Source organism: Eschrichtius robustus, chromosome 11 (assembly GCF_028021215.1).
Source record: "Eschrichtius robustus isolate mEscRob2 chromosome 11, mEscRob2.pri, whole genome shotgun sequence".
Classification (NCBI taxonomy): domain Eukaryota; kingdom Metazoa; phylum Chordata; class Mammalia; order Artiodactyla; family Eschrichtiidae; genus Eschrichtius; species Eschrichtius robustus.
The window spans coordinates 101,318,085-101,324,084 of NC_090834.1; positions in this window are offsets into that span (position 1 = coordinate 101,318,085).

Here is a 6,000-nt window from a genome sequence, read left to right on the forward strand (position 1 = left end):
GATTTATAATATGCTGCATCCCTTTTTTATACTTCAGTTTAACCATAAGTAAGCTGTGGGAGTTAAACTAGATCTTTAAGGACCGGCTCTGGACCTGAACTGTCCATGGTTCTGACATAAATTAGAAGGTGTCAGCAGCTGGGTGTTGATAACTATTTACTTATTTTCCAAACACGTCAAAATAAATTTACAACTCACCTTCAGGTTATTGTCTCTGTTATCTCCTTTAAGATTAACTGATCCAGTCTCAGAATCACAACAAAGTTGGTCTTTTCCCCAGAAAGAAGCAGAAACTCCTGGAGCTATCCCTTTCTTTGGATCGTTTATAGCCTGTTATTTTAAATTCCCTTTATGCAATCCAGGTATATAGAAATCTCCAGCATCTGCAGTTCAAACTTACATATCCTTTCCTGGGATTCCTAATGATTCCCTGCAGCAGTGGAGCTGGACTTGTGGTTCCCAATCAATCCTTGTTCAATCCTATCAGAGTGTATTAAACTCGTACTACTTCCAGGTAGATTTCACTATAGCCCACCATGCAATGAATACTCAAATATTCTAAGTCTTTTGGTTCTTAGAACTGTCTACCTTGCTTCATATTTTTTTTCTAATTATTGCCAGATACTGTTAAATGCTTTAGCTTATCTCACTAAGGAAATCTTATCTTGGTGAGAGTTAGGGCCAGAGCCTCATTTTCTCCCTGACCTGGACATAATGAAAAAAAAATACATAAATAAAATTTAGGCCATTCAGATCTATGTAGAATAGTGGACGCCTGACTTTGGGACAGATTATGTGAACTTTCTAAGCCACCTCACTTGTTTAATCTCTAAAGAAAGGAAAATAAAACTCATCTCCTGTTGATGTGGGGAAAGTTCTTAATTATTAATTACTATGTGCCAGAAATTGTGCTAGGTGGGAAAAAGACTAAAATTACCAAGGTAGGCTTTACTGAAATTCTCATTTAGTAAGATAGTTACCTAGTTCTCCCATAGTAAGATTGTGACTGGATAATGAAATGATGAATTATGAAAGATTCAATGAATTAGATAGTACATTCATAATTTAATCAATCAGATGGCACTTTGTCTCATCATGAATTAAATTATTAATTCTATTCCTTTCCTCATTATATCCCCACCGTTTACTTTGATTGTTTTAAGTATTCAGTATGTATTTGCCAAATTAATGAATAAATGTAATTTAAATGTTTGATAGAATGAAATGGAAATTCATTTTAATTATATGTCATTATCATTATAATTGTTTTCTCATGTATTTAAGAGATGTTTATAATCAAATTTACTTCAGAATGATAGAGACACAGAAAGATCCACTTAGAATGGTTCTTCTAATTTTGACTAGTATCCTGCTTGTTAGCAAAAATCATTTGGAGGTCACATAAACCCATCCCTGTAACCTTCTCCCATTTCTTACTTCCCTGGTGTACTTGGAGACTAGACTCTTGAGAGCAGGCTTATATGTTAAAACTCAGTCGCTTTCCCTGAAACCTTGGTGGTCTCCAACCTGGATGGTCTCCAAAATGTGCAGAACTAAACCTGACCATGCTTTATTCTCCACCCTTTCACTCATTCTGAAGGATTATTCAGATCATCTTCATTAACTTCCTATTTTAATAAATAGCTTAGTTTTGGTTGAATTGTAATAGAATAAGTGGTGTTTAAATACAGGAATGAGAAACTCAAACTATAAATATGACACATTCAGACAATTGATAGGAAGTAGGAATAGAGTGGTTTGACATACTCTGTACTTCTTGAGTTTTTCCTTTTCAGATTTTCTATATCCTTCACTGAATATAAATCACTAACTTTCTGCTTTGTTTCCCCTTAACATTCCCCAAGTTGTGAAAAATATTAATCATTGTCATGTTTTTAATTATTTTATACAATTGGCATAGAAAGTGTAAGTTATCATATATGAATTCTATAAAACATATGTAGCCACAAAAGATGCTCTATATTACCAAGTAGATAGTTTCAAATGCTGACTGTATATAAAATATGGTTAAAGTTTTCTAACAAACATTAGCCAAGGGGGAAATGGTCATTAAATTAATATTTTAATAATAAATTCTAAAAATATATTTCTTATTGACCTAAGGACAGTGATTAATTGTGGGTTGATTAAAACTCATGTCCAACTCACTAGGTATTTGGCTTAAATCTAAGGTACATGTAACGTTTCACAGTACCATACTTAGAATTAACCAGTAAATTCAATGACTATGCAGTAATAAGTCTCACTGTGCAGATAATTCTGAAGAATCCTGAAAATAGAACTTACCTGCTCTCTAAGGTAAGGTGTGCAGCTTTTTTCTTAAGCAAATTCAAGAGTCTTTCCCCAGTTTTATTTTAGTATTTAAGAGAATAAAATGGTACCTTCAGCATTTATGTTGGCAACTATTCTTCATTTCCTTTAAATAGCACTTTTATTATATTCTATGGTGAAAATGAAAACAAAGACAACACACGGTTCCTGTCTGATTTCTCAACAACTTTACCTGGGAGATATGTAACTTGCAGACATTTATGGCAGTATCTCTGTGAGCTTGGAAATTCCCATTGGGATAATTTGACCAAAGTGAAGCTGAACTTTTTTTTAATATTATTCAAAGACCTCAAAATAATTATATCAATCAAGTCATATTTTTCCTCTGAAACTAGGTACCGATCAGTTTCTGTTTTAATATGGGGACAATTATGAGAAAACTCTAATGACCTGGAAAGAAAGTTCGTAACACTCACACCTCAGAAAGAAGAGAAGTAGAAAGAGAAGAAAACTGAGTTGCAGGTAAAAGGAAAACATTAATGTTGCCTCAATTCAGTTTGTGGGGGACGCTGCATCTCCCAGCACACATCTCCTATAGTCTAACAAAAACTCTTTAAAAAGCTACCACAGTCTGTTGTCCTTCCTCTCTCAATGCTCTTGGCTATTGATTTTTCTGTCAACAATTCATCCAAACAATCCCCTTATATACCTCATCCCTGTAATGGAAGATAATACCAAGTCTTTTTGTGATTACTTGTTTATCTTATTTCTTGGTAACATTCTGAGACAGTAGTTTCTCTTCTCTGACAGCATCTTATTCAAGCTCCACAGACAACATTCCTCAAATGTGTTTACATTAAAAAAAAATGGCACTTTGGGCTTCCCTGGTGGCGCAGTGGTTGAGAATCTGCCTGCCAATGCAGGCAACACGGGTTTGAGCCCTGGTCTGGGAAGATCCCACGTGCTGCGGAGGAACTGGGCCCGTGAGCCACAACTACTGAGCCTGCGCGTCTGGAGCCTGTGCTCCGCAACAAGAGAGGCCGTGATAGTGAGAGGCCCGCGCACCGCAATGAAGAGTGGCCCCCGCTCGCCACAACTGGAGAAAGCCCTCACACAAAAACGAAGAACCAACACAGCCATAAATAAATAAATAAATAAAAATTTTTTAAAAAGGCACTTTAACAACTTTAGGTGCATAACTCAGTGGCATTAATTACATTTACAATGTTGTGCAACCATGACTACTATATATTTCCAGAACATTTTCATCACCCCAAACAGAAACTATGTACCCATTAAGTAAAAACTCCTCATCCCCTTTCCTTCTGCCGCTGATATCCTTTAATCTACTCTGTCTCTATGAATTTGCCTATTATATTTCATGTAAGTGGAATTGTTACCGAGTCCAAGCTCGTTCTGCCCGCTGCACGACAGGCCAATAAATAGGAGACGAGGTGTTGAGGCAAGGAATAGCGACTTTATTCGGAAAGCTGGCAGACCGAGAAGATGGCAGACTAGAGTCACTGAAAAACCATCTTATCGGGGTTTGGAAGCCAGTTTCTTTTATAGAACAGAGAGGGGGAGGAGATGAGGAAGTAAAGTAAAAAGGCCATAAGTTTTGCAAATATCCCCTGGAATGGCCAGCCTCGGGGAAGGGATGTGTTAATTTCTTCTTTCTTGCAGCCATCCACAGGTGGGCAGGGTCAGGATGCTTCCCTGAGCAAAGGCACTTCGGTTTAACATTCAAGTAGAGGCGCAGGGTTCCCTGAGGCAGACCATTGTGTATAGACAGTATCCTTTTAGTGAACAAAAGCAGCAGAAAGCAAAGGTTAAAGTAAAAGAAACAGATCCAACATGCAGTCAGATTTGGCTCTTCCCTGTTACAGAATCATACAATATTTGTTTCTCCTATCCTTTTTTATCTTGTAATTTAATCTTGATTTCTCAAAAAAGCCTTTTCTTTGATTTCTTTCTTGAGTCCAATCAACTCTTTTGGGCATAATCTCTTTTTTCTATTCATGTTTTATTTTATATTTATGACATATTTTTAGTGTTTCCAAATGATTGTTTTAAGGAGATTTAGTTCAGTTTAGAGTATTCTAGTTTTCTTCTCCTGTGTGTGTGTGTCTGTGTGTATGTGGTATTATTTTGGGGACATTTTCATTGTTTGGAATGCTTTGACACATTTTATGTTTTTCCCCCTTTCCCCTTATAGTCGAATTGTATGGATACAGATTTTTTTGATAACTTAGTGGACTAAGTTGTGGGTTTTGTGTGGCTTACAAGAATTCTAGCTTAAGGTTGTTTTCTTCTGTAGTATAGTGAAATGAAGTGTGTGTGTATACACATACACACATATGTATACTCACATACTTACACATATATGTGTGCATATACCTATATTGATATATGAATCCCTCTATACGTAAAATGCCTGGCTGCTGAGAGGTCTTGATGATCGTTTGTGTGTGTGTATGTTTCTTTCATCTTGTTTCTGGAAGATCCTTCACATAATTTACTTATCTTCCTTCTCTTTAAATTTACAACTCTAAAGGGTACTGTCATCTTTTTCCTTTTCTCCTTTCTCTTAGAAAGAATTTTCCCCAAAGTTTTCACCTCAAATCCTATACAATTGCTAGCCTTTTTCCTTTAGCCAATGCTGTTTCTTATCAGACTTTTGACCTGTTTTCAATTATTGGTTATGTAAGTGGAATTTTATGATTGATTTTACCTGTGTTGTCCCACTAATAAGATCTCCAATTTCTTTTCTCTTTTCTAAACTGTTTCTTCAGGTTTCTTCACTATACACACATAGAATTATGGTAATTTGAGGCCCAGAGATAACCCTTTTCTCTTCTGATGAATATTTCTCTACTTACAGGCAAATTTCACTTCACGGGGTTATCTTTCTCACAGTGATGCAAAAAGTGTGGGCTATTCATTTGATTTCCCTGGTCTGAAAAGTTTCAGGGAGGTTGGGTGGGAAGATTAAATTTTAGGTGCTATCACTATATAAAGGCCTTTTTCTAGACCTTTCAAGTGGAATGTTTTATCTATTTTCATTTTATTGATATCAATATGCAATACCATATAATTTATTTTGACGATCACCTAGAGTATATCTCATATAGTAATTTTGCTATTGTGGTCTATATTATTCCTTTGTAATATTTTAATGGCATGCTTTTACATTTTTAAATGGACTGCCTTATTTATACTTATATTTATTAGTGACCAATAAATGATATTTACATTTTTATTATGTTTATTATTGATAAATTTGTTGTGTTTTACTCATGGGTTAAAATATAGTCAATTTTTAAAAAAAATAAATTTATCTATTTATTTATTTTTGGCTGCGTTGGGTCCTCATTGCTGCACGCGGGCTTTCTCTAGTTGCAGCGAGCGGGGGCTGCGGTGCACGGGCTTCTCATTGCGGTGGCTTCTCGCACTGTGGAGCACGGGCTCTAGAGCACAGGCTCAGTAGCTGTGGCGCACGGGCTCAGTTGCTCCAAGGCATGTGGGATCTTCCCGGACCAGGGCTTGAACCCGTGTCCCCTGCATTGGCAGGCGGATTCTTAACCACTGTGCCACCAGGGAAGCCCTAAAATGTAGTCAATTTTTAAAACTGCTTAGGAACAATTGAAAAAAATTTTATTCCTTGCTAGTAGAGTTCTGGGATATACATACGATTGTGTTATTTGGGGT